Source organism: Aythya ferina (genome assembly GCF_964211825.1).
Source record: "Aythya ferina genome assembly, chromosome: 6".
NCBI lineage: Eukaryota > Metazoa > Chordata > Aves > Anseriformes > Anatidae > Aythya > Aythya ferina.
This window is the reverse complement of record NC_140303.1, coordinates 7327973-7344072: the sequence shown is the minus strand read 5'-3', so window position 1 is coordinate 7344072 and position 16100 is coordinate 7327973. Positions and strand designations below refer to the sequence as shown.

Genomic DNA, 16100 nt, shown 5'->3' with positions numbered 1-16100 from the left:
GGCAGACGTTCTCAGCACATGCTGAATGCACACCAAAAACCATAAACCAAAACCACAATACTTGCAAAGCACTTCAAGAAGCTACCACTTTCTTTTAAGACACAGAAGAGAGTTACTGCCAGGATCATCTTCTTAAAGTAAATATAGGTGCTAGAGCAGCTTCCCTGAATGGAAGAGACAACAGCAGTTCCTCTTTTTGTCCAAAGGAGATTTGATATCCACGTTTCCAGAAATTACTCTCATTCCATTGCTATATGTTGATATCTCTGAGAACAGTCTGTGCTCTCTCCACTAGGATAATTTAAGGTCCACAGAGTCACAAGAGTAATATAAAAGCCATTGGTAACCCTGTGAACAGAGAACAAACTGGGTGCTAATATTTGTGCCTGTTTATGCATTTAAAGTGGAAGGGTTATTGCAGAAATGTCCTTGAAGCTAGATCTAGAATCCACTAGTTCTTCTCTGACTGTGGGTCTGGTCTAGCTAGAGGTGAGATATCCAGCTCTCTAGAGACTCTGTGTATGTTTTCTAAAAGCCTATTTAGAAGCTTTTTCTTCTACACCTTTGCTTTGTTTCCTAGCCACATTATATCCTGGACAACTTTTCCTCCAGTCTCTTAAAATTTCCTTTCTGACAGAAATTTGTTTTTGGTACGTTCTGTGTCATGGCCCTTCACACCTGACATCCAGCTCTTAAATAGTTAACATCAATTCAGGAGTTTTGACCATTAGACTTCCAACATTAACTCTGCAATGAGATTAAGGAGGATAAATTCAGTGCCATTAATTGTTCAAACTCTCCTGCGACAAGAAGACCATAAAACTTCAGTTTAAAGTTATTCTGCATTTAGCTAAATGAGTTAAAATTCAGTTTTCATTAACAATATTAGTTAGTGTAGGCATTGCACTGCAAGGCTAAATGCACTTTGAAGATGAAATAACTTACACTGACAGCTGAAATTCATTTTATCTCCAAATTGCAAACTGTACAGTTCACAAAGTAAAGATAAACAAAGATTACTGAAATTCAATTTCAAGTACAGTTAGTGATTCCTTACCATAGAAGTTATATATATATTTTTAAAAGATATAGATTTACCAAGCAATGGTGTATATGATTACTTTTTAAATTAATCCTTTTAAGTGGGACGTTTGACAGGAAAAAAGACTATAGCAGCATATGTTTTAATCATCTTCAGCTCCTTAATACTATTCTAACTGCATACATTTCATCCAAAGTAAGCTGGCTAATGATTACAGTTTTCAAATGCAGCTCAAACAACAGGCCAAAAAAATTTATTGTGGATATAGATGCTTGCTACCTTCACATCTGATCACAAACTCTGTCTTGATAGAATTAAAGAATGAGCAAAGATGAGTAAAGATGGCAAAGGGAAAAGGCCAACAATTTTCCCCAAGTAGGTTCCCAGCAATTATGAAAACATGCCTTTGCTGTTCATATCTATACTGGCAGCTTGGATTTCCTGTCTTTGCATCTGTCTATAAGGCATTCAGGAAGGAAGGTTTATATCTTTACATGTTTTCCATGAAGTACTTTGATGACTAATTTCTAGAGTACTGAGTCACACTGACCTTTCACATACTCCCCCCATCTGAATTGTTTGAGTTTTCCCTACTCCACTTTTCCCATTGTTACATGCCTTTTCCTCATTTAAGATGTATTTAAATCTTCTAGAACAGCTATTTATATTTTCCTTTTTTTTTTTTTTTTTTTTTTTAATGCAGAATGGTATCATTGTTTTTCATTGAAGAGTTACAGAAGATGAAGCTCATGCAGATTCTTACAAGTAAAATATTACATAAGTCATAGACATTTTTCTGCCTTTTTTTTTTTTTTTAATTGGCACCAAGGTCTGCAAGCCCCATTCACTACCTTCTTTATTGCTCAGATGTTTTAGTACTTATGAACTTCCATGTATATTATGAGTGAAATTGATTTGTATTAACATCAGCTTAATTTGACTCTTAAAATATTCTTGTACTTCTCCAAGTATTAATTGCTTCCAATGTTACATACCTTAGAAGGATTTGAAATAGCCTGGCAGACCACTCTGCCTGAATCAAGCCTCCCTTGAAGTTACTGTAGTAGAGGAATTGTTTGAATAAACAGAAGCTTCAGTTCCCGCCCGCCCCCCAAACTCCAGCTAATGATCAAAATGAATATATTCGCTTTTGAATGGCTTTCTTTCAAAGATATTGAACTGCCTTGGTGCTAACAATACCTTAGTCTCACATTCTGACAACCAAAGATTAGTTGTATTAGTATTTGTAAAGTTACATTTACTGCTGTACTGTTTCAGATTTATACAGAAGTCTCCCTTTTTTGCAGCTGGACTTTGATTCTAAACATTTGACTACTGCATCTACCACATTTTAAAGAAAACATAACAGTGGACATTCTTTTCTGCCAGCTGAAGAAAAAAGATCTCACGTAAAACAAAGTCTGTTACAAAGTACTCACCAAACTCCTAGAAACAGTTGTTATACACACGGAGGATTCCTGAATCCGTGCTGAATGCAGTCCTCCCCTACCAAGTCACATTGAAGATAATACGTGGGGGTGTGGTGTAAAGCTACAAAGGCAGGATTGCAACCTGATCTTCCTAGAGCAGGATCCTGCCTGTTGATTAATCAGCTAGTCCTCGTTCTTGCTTTTGTAGAGCACATGGGTTTACTCTATGTACAAGTCAGAGCTCTGCAGCAGCGGCAGGGAAGCTTCCTGTTTCAAGTTTTCATATCTGCTCCCAGTTTAAAGCAACTGTGTTCTAAATGGCACTAGCTAAACTGAAACACAGTTTTAAAGAACAAGAGACAGCCTGTAGAATATTCGCTTCTTTTTACATGGCAGACTTTAATTCAAAAGGATGCCATAAGCATTACTTATTTAAGACAGAGATGTAGATTACAGTTCTGTTCTTTTTGTCAGTTTTTAAATGAAGCCATTCACTCTAGATCTAGGCTGCTTTCATTACAGTACCTGCACCTTGACTACGAAGGCTATTCTGCCTTGAACAAAATACATACACACAACCTAATTATGAATTGTATTAGTATGTGCTAAAACTAACAGTAAGCATCATCACAGTAGCCATCCCTTTCCTCAGCTACTGTATTCTTATAAGACAGAGACATTGTAATTTATGCACATAAAGACAGTAGACCAGAATCCTAGTCCTGGACACCACTTGAAGAGAATTACCCGGGTAATGAATTAAATAGCAACAGAGACAGAAGGAACAGATGGAGAACAGCAACTTATACAATTAGTAGCTGTAACCAATTGCAATTGTTTCCAAGCAAAGACAAACAGACGAATTAAAGGGAAGATTTATATTCATATGTTCATCAACATCCTGAAAAAAAAACTGGAAATTTCTCGAAGTCTGTTAACAGGTTTACTTGCTCTGAACCAACCAGAAGTGTTCCTGGTAGCTTCTGAGATCTGTCATTCTTGGATTGTAGGAATGTCTGTAATCCATTTCAAGGCAAAGCCAGTAATTATTTGAGTCCGACTATTAACTGGGTCAATAATCAAATGGATTAACTCTCCCGAAATGGGCTAGAAGCACTCAAAATGTAAAGAGGCAGCTTAAATACTGGGGGTTGGGTCCTGTCATACAGTTCCTAATTACCAACTCTGAGCTCAGATAAAGGGAGGAGCAAACCATCTCAGGAGACACTAGGTAAGCAAGCGGTCAGTCTCTGTGACACCCAAGCCTTTGAAAAACATTTTGGGAGCCCCTGTGTTAGAAATTGGTTTCTGGTAGAACTATCCACCAATCTCTAAGGTAAGATGGACCAAAACAGATGTACTAAGGTTACATCATGATTTAAAGAAATCTGTCTATACACTTGCAATAGGAACAAAACCAACTGGGCTTCCAATAAATGACAGGTATCTTCCTTTTGCTTTTCTTAAAATGTGGATTAACAGAGATTCAAGGTTGCCCCACTATACTAGGCATTTACATCAGAACTGCATTATTTTCTGTCATATTGGATACTCAGTGGGCTGAATTTACCAGTCAGTACAAACATATTTCTAATGTAGGGACCTGACATGGTCAAAACTTCAATCTCTCTCTCTTTTTTTTTTTTTTTTTTTTTTAAATGGGAAATGTGTTTTTGTTCTGTTTTTTTTTTTTTTTTTTTTTTTTTGTTTTTTTTTTTTAATTTATTTATTTATTTTTTTTTTTTAATGAATGTGTAAAAAGTTTTTCAAGGTTTATATCAGAATGTATCAGCCTCATTCCTTATTTTTTCTCCAAATTCTTCCTCAAGTCACACAAATTTGGTGTGCAAAACAGTGAAGAAATTCTGAAAGATGTAGTACACAGACATAAAAAAAACAAGACATAAGAAAATTCTGCAATACTTAAAGATATATTGTCTTATGGTCAAATAAGTAAAAAATCATATATAAAGAAATCTATATGGGGGGACATTTATGTGAATGAAACCCCTATTTTGATACAAGTTATACTAAGAAATCTTTAGTTAATATTAATAAAACAGGATAAAAGTAAAAATATCACCATATGTAAGGGAAAAATGATTATCTAAAAGAAAAAGATAAAGGCAACAATATTTCATTTTAAGATGAATATTTTTGCTATATATTTTGCTAATATCTCTCCAGCTGTCACATTCACTTCTCCTGATTTAGTAGTCAAGAAGGTCAACATTTGGAATCCTTTTCATTGCAATTTTAACTAAAACATAAAAAAACTGAGGTGCAACCATGAACAGACTTTGAAGATAGAAAATAAATAAATAAATAAATAAATAAATAAAAACACACACACACAAAAAAAACCTCTTTTGAACCTGAAGTGGGATCAAAGAATTCTGTTCCCCTCTAATGTGGTGAGGACAATCACACCGACCTCTGTCTTGCTCTGAAGCTTACTGACAGCTTGAGAAAGTTGTCAATAGCTAAAGATCCACACCACAGGAAAAAGTCCCTACAATTCTAACAAAGTTTTTTGGTTCCTTTTTAGGAGTTACTTTCAAGATCAGCAAGTTGAAATTTCTGCAAAACATAAAAAGTTACTAAAACACTTTTCTAACGTCCTGTGGGAAGTTGACAACCTTTGGAAATGCAGAACTTGCAAATCATAGAGAAATTCACTGACCTAGCTTCTCCTTAAGACATCTCCCAACTGCTGTTTTTATTAAGTTGCTGTTCTGAAGAACCCAGAAATCCTTACTCAAGTAATTTCTAATCTCTGATGACATTATCATTACATTCTCTCTTCACATTTATTTACAGCATGTGCCACATGAAACAATTGTCACTATAAAGACTACAATTAATAAGATCACTCTTTCACATGACTTCTGAGGTCTACCCACAGAGTCAGACTCTGGCCAGTTATGTAACAATAGGAACTGCACAAATTGTTGAATCAGTGTGGATAAAGACCATCTAGAGTACACACAAACAACAGATTAGCTACCAAATCCTGCTTGTTTTGCACAGTTTGCACTGGCATGCAGCAAGGGCAATACAAGTCTAATATTCCAGTCCACTTTACATGCCACTTTGTGCTGACATATTTGGAAATGACTCAGGTTTCAAAGTTAAATGAAAGGCCAGAGAGTATTTATATGACTCTTCTCCTATAGTCAGGAAAGCTTTTACTCGGGGATTACATCCCCAGAACATCACAGATCAGAGCAGAAAAGGACCAGTAGAAAGGCCTGAAGGACAGCAGACAAGCTCAGTGTTATTGAATGTGTTCAAAATCATTCATATCTCCAACAAATTCTGTTAAGAAATCTAACACAGGCACAGTTTATACTGCATTTCTGCCCAGCAAAAAATCTTACACGTCCACTGTTTTATGGCCTCTATACCTCTCTTCAAATCAGTAAACAGATATATAGTGCCAGCAAGACATGGGGAAAATTAGATACAATGGTTGATAACTAACTTCATAGCTTAAGAGGACTGAGGCAGGACTCTTCTGGAAAGTCTGTTCTCACTTTGAGTTGGTGGTCACACTGAAAGACTGAGAGGGACAGAGGGAAAGACACTGAGTGAGCTTCAGATTCAATTTTTTTGGTACTCTGCATCTTTGATTTATTTGTACAGAATAGATGGGCTTTAGCAAAATATGTTATACCTAACCACAGTGCTAAATATGTGGTTCTCAGAAACAAAAATGATGCTCAAATGGCTAATCTTGCTATTGGTTTACTGTGATAAAATTGAGATAAAACAGCACAAAACTATATGAGAAGTTTTTTTTGTCTGCTTATATAAATGAATTTATTTATTGAAAACTCTATCATCTTTGAGGCAAGACTGACTACAAAACACAGTCAGAAAAACACAGAAGCATTTGCAAGCTGTTCTTTAGGTCATAACACAAGTGCCTCCCTCAGTGAGGGAGTGACATTGCTTGCACTCTTGGTTAACAGTATAGATGTCTGTGATGTTTTATTGCCCCCTAGTGATAACAATTCATTTTTCCACTGCTTAGTGCTTTACAGATGTCCATAGAAGCAAGAGCTTCCAGTCTCCTGCCTTCAACAAACTAAATCATAACTTAATACTTAGTGCTTGTATCGGATGAAGTTCTCAACCTCAGAAAGAACCAGACAACAGCATGCTTACAGGAAACGTACCACCAGCATGGTTGGCTTGCCCCAGTGATCTTAAAGGAAAAGCTAAGAGGGAGGGAGCAATTGCTACCCGCATACAGGGCAAAAGCTTCAAAGGTCCTTTTCCTCAGCACAGAAGCAACTCAGTGCAAAGTTGTTGCTCTTGCAGAGTTTCTGGAAGGAGAGACTGTTGCCATTGCCCATGTGGCACGCCACAGCAAAGAATACAAGCTGAGACCATCTATCTAGCACAAACTCCACTTTTGCAGTATTGGTAGTTGTTACTTTTGTAATTAAGCATTACATTATCTTACAACTAGTTCATCTGTTTTTCCACCAAAGTGAGTGAAGGATATGCCTGCTTTTGCAGCTGAGGTCACCTACATGAAATGGCATGCAGCTGCAAGGACGCATCCAGGTTAAACAAACAAAAACTTTAGCTATATTCCTTCTAATAAAACTGAGTTTTGCATGTGTCTCAATTATCTGCTTTATTATTTGTATTGTGGTCTTCATAGCATTTAATATTTTAAAGCCACATAAAAATACCCAAACCAAAATATAAGGAAGACCAGAACCCAGCAGCTGACCCTTAAAAACCTGCCTCTGTAACACATTCATCCTCTTTTTCCCTCTTCTTCTTTCCTGTGAGTGACTTCACATTATTATAAGGAAACTACAGATCTCTTGAGCGCTTTCTAAAGCCTGAAATCAGAATGCAGAGAAAGGATGACTGCTGATGCTGATAGCAGAACATAGCACTATGAGGAAACTGAAAATGCAGGCTATTGTCTCTGTCCTCGCTTCTGTAGTCATCTTCAAAGGTAGGCTCTTCAAATGCTACTTGCTGCATTCTGAGATGCCTGAGAGAGAGCACTCTTAACAGGCTAAGGAACATGTATATTTGGGAGGTATGGATATAGTAAGGCTTAATATTACTGAAGTTGACTGATGGAAAGGTAACAACACTTTTAAAGGGGAGAGAGTCTTCAAGTTTCTCAGCTCCCTGGGTTCTTTACATCCAAATTTAGGTTATCAAAGATGTCTTACATGTTTTGTTTTCTTTTCTTTAAAAATCAAACATGTAGCAAGGCTAACAAGGGTAAGTTGGATAAACAGTTGTGTTTGTTTGTTTTAGGGGTTGGAAGAGGAAAGGAAGTGAGTGACAGATGAGAGGAAACTGATAATCAAATCCATTCCTTACTGGTTGAAAAGTTTCCCTGCTGAACTACTAAAACTGTTTGAGAAGGAGCCGGGAGTACATGCAGCATCTGCTTTTTAGTTTTTTATTATTTTCCTGGTATTGCTAGTCAAAAGCATTGCCCCTTGCCAAAGGGTAGATGTGACAAACTTTCAAATTTCTTCATATAGCTGGGCATTTTTATTTTATTTTATTTTTTTTTTCTGATCCTTATAAATATAATACTAACACAAAGTTGTTTTCCAGGAAGCAAACAAACAAAGAACTTTTTTTTTTTTTTTTTTTTGAAATAAACAAAAAAAGATTTCCTTTGGAAAACTCTGAGCTGAATCATAGTTCTTGTTTAATGAGTACTTCAACAGAATCAGTTTTATGATTTTGGGCTTCAGTCCCTCAGTATCTTTAGCAAGCTTGGTGGACCAGATTTCTGATGAATGCAGTACATATCCTTTTTTTTTTGAGCCAAAAGGTGCATCATGGTAAATTTACTTCTGCAGTACTCTGGAAATGACTGTAATAATTTTTAATATTTTTCTTTTTAATATTTTAATATATTAAAATATTTTTATATTTTTATATAAAAAATTTCCTATTATTTTAGTCCTTACTGCTTTAAACACAGAATGAGAGTAGGCTACACTTCTGAATCTGAGGTTGTATTTCACTTCCAGTAATTTGAGGCAGAGGCCAAGAAGGAATAGTAAGTCTTGAGCAAGTAAACGCATAAGTACTATTTCACAAACTTTAAGCTCATTCTTAGAATTCTGCTTTCAGTTCTTAGTTTTCCTGTGTATTTCTCCTTACTTATGAGCTTACATAACTCATACTCTCATTTATTCATTCATTGATTTCCAACAGTAAAATAGTTTGCAACTTGGAGTATTCCTTAAAGCTGAAATCCTTAAAGAATTAGTTTCTGTTACTACCTTTTCAAAAACCCCGGGAACAAGGTACTTCTATAGTACAATTACAATAAACAGAACTTATAAGATAACATTTCAAATAATACAGATATTTCAAGAGTCTGTTCCACCCAAGAACATTTGGATAGCTGAGGTAGTAGGGGGTCAGGTCAGTACCAGATGCCACTCATTTTCAGAGCCAGAAGTTTACATGAGGCTTGAATTTCATTACAAACACACATTGACTTTAATTAAAAGTGAATCAGGTATGAAAGGGTGGTACGCATTTATCAACTTCCTTATACAAGGAAGGTTTCTTAATTCTTTTTGGTCTTTTAATTTCATTCTATTGTTTAATTATCAAAACTTGTATGAAATGTTGTATAATCTCAACAAACAAACTGCCTCACTGGACAAAACAATTGCTTAAATATAATTTATTCCTCCCTTGGCTCATTAAATATCTAACTCTGAAACAGATATGGGAGAACTAAACATTTATATAAAATTTTCATATTACTTATTTATCATGTTTTGCATTCTCATGGAGTATCTATTTATCCTCAATCAGTCCAGTATTTCACTAAGGATCTCAGTAAATATACCTCCCTTTCCGTCCATGCCTTTCAGCATGCAGTCCAAATGCAGATCAAGTCTAGAACTTCCTGGCTTAGTCACTGGATGTCACTGTTGCAGCGCTTAGAGCTTAGGTATTTTATCGGTAAACAGGAGGCAAATATACTTCTACCTTTTTTACCTCTCCATTTTTATTTATTTTTAAATGTCATTTTAAAGGGTCTTATTCATACTCTGGTTGAAATCAGTATTAGTTTTACTATGGATAGAGTATTTAGATTTATTATATGGCCTGAACACTGCTGTGAGTTGAAGAAAAGAGACTGCTAGTTGGGATTTCATTTAATTTCAAATCTACTTCTATTTGAGTTAAAAAACACGGGCTGTTTCCATCTCTCATTTAAACGAAACAAAGTGAAACAAAACACAGAACCTGGGTTTAGATAGATGACCAAGAACAGGCATTATTCCCTGTTCCTTGGATTTTTTTTTATTCCCCCTGGAAAGTTATGAGCATGCCTGTACATTCTTTATCTTATGAACAGAAATGAACATTATTTTCTCTATGGTGAATTTGACCAGAAGCCACTACAGATGGCCCTATGAACATAAGCTAAGTCTTCTTCTATGGCATTTTACTTTTCTTTTTTTAAACACCGGCCTCTCACAGCCTGTGAGGTTGAATTCTCCTGTACATGATGGCTGGGAAATAAATAAAGAAGGTACAAGAGATGCTCAGACCATGACATAAGGAGCAACAACAGGAGTTTCACAATATGCTTTCAGAAAAGTATTTTGGGAGGATGAGTAATTGAAGGAGATGGCAACTGAGGACATGGTGAGCTGCTGCCAGCTCTGGGAAGTCTGAGCAGCTAGTAACGATGCATCCACTAAACAGGCCTGCCAAGCCTGTATCCACCCCTCAGCCCTTGCTGCTGCAGTGTCAAACTTGCTTCCTTCTGTTCACCCCACCTCAAACATGGGGCCATTGCTCTCTTGCCAAGACTGGCTTTTAGCATACCTGCCCTGGTTGTTATTTCTGTGTTCTACCACCTGCTCACTCCTAATGCCTGCACCAGCTATAGAAAGACAATTCAAGCAACTGAGCAGGAAACTGGTTTCTGAACCCTACTGGGCTGCTAAAAAGTAAACAAAGCACTGCCAACAACTGCTATGATAAAGTCTTGCACTCCCTAGGCCAGGCCACTTCCTCCCCACCTCACTGCCTTGCAGACAGCCAAGTGTGTATTTGAAGAGGAAAAGGTTTCTTTGGGAGACAGAGAAAGGACAAAAGATGTTTGGCAAATGCTGCATATGCCTTGGCGGCTGTCTTCAGCTGCTATCCAGTATCTAAGACAACAACTTTGAGCTCAACAAGCTCCTGAAGTGTTCTCATGAGAAGTCAACAAAACACAGAAAACAACCAGTTGTTCCTGTGTGACAGTCTTATTGGAGTGCACTCACTTTCCAGAGGATGGAGGACAATTATTTACACAGCAATCGTAACTCCTAGGAGGCAAAGAACAATTGCCTGCCCTTTGCCATGCTTGTGCTCTCCAAGAAGCTAGGGACCATTAATGCTTGTCAGATGACAGAACATTAATCCATCTTCAGCAAAGTTCATACTGACTAGCTGTGAGACAAAAATCTTATTTTCCCAGTATTATTTCTACTTTCCCCCCCAACAGAGAATAAGTAATAAATAATGAGCAGATTAGACATCAGTAAGATATCTAAATATCAGAGTTCCTATGTCTTAGGAGAGACAGGTAATTAAAAGGAAAATGGACAAAAAAAAGAAAGCATGCAATTATGCAAATGGAAAACCTGAACAGCTCCAACCCAAAATTTTAAAAATATTTATAATGCAACCTAATCCATAAGCATAAAGAACTCCCCAAATTGTTTACAGCTTTGGATTTTGTTGCATAACAAAAGTAGACAAAGTTCATCAGTGTTTCAGTTAGTCACAGACTGGACCAATTAACAGCTTTGCCAAGACACCATGAAACACTGGCAGCATCAAAGTATTTCAAACTGCAGTCAGCTCACAACCTGACCATTTAAACTGGTTTTGCTATTGAAGTCTGGTGAATCTCAAAATCCAGTAAAATGAGATTTTTTAAGAACCTATTTGATACAAGTTTTGGAACTACAAGCAGTTATTCAATTGTGAGAAAGAGGCACAATCTGTCAAATCAGCCACAATATACCTTAAAACCACCTGGAACTGTTGCTGTTATTGTTCTAGTTCCATATTTGAAAGGTATCTACATGTAGAACAGTGGGAAGCTTCTATGTATTTACAGAAGTTAGATCAATCACATATGCCACTACACAATAATATCAATCAAGTCTATATGTAATTCCTCTTCTCCATCCTGAGTAAGTGATTCCCCTTACTGGACCACATTGTAATAGCTCTGAGATCTCTCCAGTTGGGTCACTCTGTTTCTATTTAGATACTAGTTTCACACATGTCAGTAACGCTATTTTTTTTTTTTTTTCAATAATAATAAAAAAGAAATCTATCAAAAGGAAAAGTCTCTACCTCAAGAAGAAGGGAAGTACTTGATTAAAACTGCAAAAAGCATAGCATGTTCAAAGTTCAGTATCACAATGTTTCAAAGCTACTCAATCAAGAGAAGACCATGTCAAACATGAAGTATTTTGCACAGTGTAATACTGAAAACTGATGATGCAATACTAATAAATCATGTGTCACAGGTCCTGTGACACCAGTCTAGACAGGAGACCCCATACAAACTCATTAGGTAAGAGCTACCTTAGATGACTGCTATACATCAAGTTATTCATTGGTAATGCCATTTGTTCCTTTCCTTAGTAGGGAAATGACTTCAGCTAATACACAGGGTTCAAAACATCTCTTACGTGCAAGAGTTTCATGGCGCACAAACAAAAATGCAAAAAATAAAAAAGATCCTTTGCAAGATTGCCTGTCTCAGGAGGTAGGAAATGGAACATATAATGCCTTTCACAAGAGTTTTCCATTTTGGCTTAATCTTTTCAAAATGAAGAATAAACATCTGGGATGCTGACCAGCCAAAATCACTTAAGCATATGCCTAATTCTAAACACATGAGTAATAACACTGCAATAAGGAAGCATTTTTACGATGCAGAAAAAATATTTCTCAGTATGCTACATTAAATTGTACTTACTACTGCATTTTTATCTCATTAGCAAGTTTAGACACGTTCCACTGGTTGGTTACTAGATAAATGATTCAACTGAAACTCTATCCATAACAGGAATGAATTAATTTAATGCCAGTGAGTTCATACAAAACATTTACTACCAGTGTTACCAGAGAAGAAGTCATATTGGAGGAAGTAGGAAATTGAGATTAAGATTTACTGAAGATTGACAATATAATGATGTTGTATCAATAACCAGAAAAAATAGTATTTATAAGTTATTCATGAGGAGTACTTACTTCCCTTGGTACAGCATAATTCAACACAGCTGTTCAGAGTACTCACAGAATTTGTATTTACAATATGTGAAAATTTGTATGGTTTCTATGGAAAAATCGAAATTCGTTTTCTGTAAAATACTAGTTAGCTGAGGGGCGAATTTTTAAATGACAACTCCCACTGAAATATTTCATTCATATAAACAGTTTTTTAATAATCACTATGAAAGACAGTATAAATTAAAATTTATCATACCATCATACTTTTGCACATTTCTCTGAACCAAACCTACAAGTGGTATTTACTGATGAGATTTCCTTTTGACGCTTATTTTGTAAGGCTTTGTGATAATGCATCTTTTCATTAAACATCATCATGAAGCTGGATCAAGGGTTGAAGTCTCCCTCCACCTTTCCTGAATTAGTTCATTTTATTAAGAAAACATGCAGAGGAGGAGGATTTTTTATAAAGCTTGGGTACCGTATGGAAAGAAGATTAAAAATTACTCTGTATTTCCCTTTGATCCTCTGCAATCTCTTTCCAGTACCATACAAATCTCCTCTAGATTCTGGCAGAAACTTGACAGCTTATTTGATTTCTTTACAGCATGAGGGATAACAGGGGTCATACTTTTTGCGTCCTTACTTTACAAGGTAACAAAACATGCCCAAAGCCAAGATACAATAATACACACAGTCTGTTCTAATACCGTGGATAACTATTCTAACGTAAGCGTATACATTTATTTCACAGAATAATGCTTGTAAAAGCAAGTTGCAATTGCTTGCACCTATGTTTCAAGGAAGCTCTTGATACCAACTACTTGCAGTGATTCAAACAGAGAACCGATTTCCTCCTAATAGCTAAACTTAAGAAGAACAAAGATTTCCAACAGTCACCAGAGCACTCTGTTGGACCAAAGAAAAAATTTGATTTTTGCAAGGATAGTCCAAGTTCTTAATCCTAGTGGAAACCTGGATTTCTTTCCCCTGAGATAGTGGTGAGTATGCCTTTTCTCCAAATGTGACATGAGGTGAGGAAGACAGGAGGCCAAGTGAATAAGCACATGAACTCTGAATCAAGGTCATTGCCACCTGGTTGCTTTTTTGATATTTCAGCTGCTTAAGAATTACCTAAGAAGAAAAAAAAAAAACAAAACACAACAACAAAACAATGCTATCGGGTGAGGTGGTGATTGTCATTTACAACCAGAATATGTTATGAGCAGGTTTTGCCATTCAATGATAATCTTCACAATTGCTTATGCTGTGTATTAAGTTTATCTTAACACTGCAAGTGTTTCATGAGGATTTACAATCCATTGTTTTAATGGAAAACCATCATGCTGGCACTGTGTAAGTAAAGCATATACTGACCTCACACATGCCACAAGTAGCTATTCTATTGCTGTGCCTCCCATAAGTAAAAGATACATGAGAGAGTTCAGAGAACATGTATTGTAGTAGACCAAAACAACAACAAAAAAAATTAGTGATTTGGATTTGGGTGTACAATAACTGCTAATGAAAACTGTATCTGCCGCTAATCTGGTATTTATGCTGCTACTGTTATGGCATGCATTAAGGAGTACTTAGTACAGCTAATGACAAAGCAAAAATAAAACAATTAATTGAATTGTTTTGTAACCTGCATATTTCAATTAATGATAATTAAAAAATAAAAATAAAAATGCAATATACGACTGAAGTCATGGTTTCTTTGCAAATAATAGGCCATCTCTTAGTGGGGAAAAAACAACAACAACAACAAAAACAGCAACAAAAGCAAACAAACAAAAATCAACTTCCTTTAAGCTGAATGATTTAGGAAAAACAGTAAAGAAAAATGCTGGCAAACTTTTTGTAAGTCATTTTGTACTATCAAAATCAAACTATTCTATTCAGAAAACTTGTAAAATTTTGCCAATGAGCGATATTTCTAACACTTTCTTATTACAAACACAATAGTGTAAAACAGAGCTTTCTCAGTAAGTATTCTATGACATTTTTATTGTTTTAAAAATATGAATAATATTAGTTATATAACCAGCGATGATTTGATGTGATTTTACACTAACAGCAAAGGATAGCAGTGCTGCATTTTACTACTTAGGAGCATATTAAAAACAAAAACAAAAACAAACTAATTCATGTTTGACTGTAAGTAGCCTGTAGATTTTGCAGAGGCTAAATGCCTAATCACATTATTTGTCTGGACTGCTGCTTTGTCATGCAGTATATGCAACATTCTGAAAAGCATGGTCTAGCTTGCAACTGACACGTCGGATCAGATCTGAACTCAGATCAGATCATGATGGGGGTTGGAACTTAATGAACTTCAAGGTCCTCTCCAACTCAAACTATCCTATGATTCTTATGAGTCCTGCAGAAGGGGACCAAGTAAACTTTATTTGCATATAAGCATAGGAATCTTGTAACTCTGCTGCTGTATCCATTTCATTTATCTGCTCCACAAAGCATAATGATGGATGATTTAATCATAAGTGTCCCAAGGAACAAACTTTCATCTCATTTTTATTCACTTACTGATGAACCAACAAGAAAATATGTAGAGTGTGGATGCTTAATAAAAAAAGAATCCTAAATGGGAGATAGACTCAGAATGGGCTTATATACTGAAAAGTAAGATAAGAAAAATGAAGTTTTCGGGACTTGTTCCTTGTATGAATGTAGAACAATGCTCATTCAGGCAACAAGCATTTTTAAAATTCAAGGTTTTTCTTCATTTCTGTTAGTATAGTGCAGAGTATGTAAGATGAGGTCAAATTTAACAAGAAACAAGACAAAGCAACCTTTGGAGTAATTAGTCATTCATAAGGAAAATACTTTGTAAACATTTGCACAAGAACATATACAATTTAATCATTTCCTTATCTTCTACTTGACCATCAAGTCCATTAGGTCATTCAGTGGTACTGGTCAGGATGCATTTTTCCAGGTTAAGTCAAAATTTTAGAAATAATGAAGAACACAGGCATTATCATGACTGACTTGTTCTGTTGTTTAAAACAACTTGCTGGTTTTTGAACTGTGTTTTTTGGACACAAATTACAAGCAGGTGGGTAGGCCAGCTGGAAAGAAGGAAAAAAATAAAGCAGAAAGTTGCAATTGCCCAGAGCATGAGAGACATTTAAAGTTGAATCCCTAGGGAGTTTTTGTATGTATTTTTGGAAATAAAAATGTTTGTGCTAAATTAGGTCCCCAGTAAACAGTATTTTTTTCCAAAAAATATTTTTTTTTTTTGCTAAACATAGTTGGTTTACTCTCAAAAGAAGATCCTTACATTTTTTACAGAGAATATTCACATTCAACTTTCTTATCAAAATCTCTCAACT

General features: G+C 35.8%; 1 protein-coding gene across 7 annotated transcripts in view; it reads right to left on the bottom strand.

Moving 5' to 3' along the window:
- The window catches only part of TFPI (tissue factor pathway inhibitor), a 189993-nt gene that overhangs the window by 38028 nt on the left and 135865 nt on the right, over positions 1-16100 (bottom strand). For 2 of the 7 annotated variants that reach the window (XR_014694140.1, XM_084522922.1), the window contains exon 1: positions 2482-3040. The exons of 3 other annotated variants lie outside the window; for them this stretch is intronic. The gene's annotated coding sequence lies outside the window, so the exon portion shown is untranslated. Of the gene's footprint in view, positions 1-2037; positions 2101-2481; positions 3041-16100 lie in introns of those variants that run through there. 2 more of the 7 variants (XM_084522923.1, XM_084522920.1) reach the window with 2 other exon arrangements.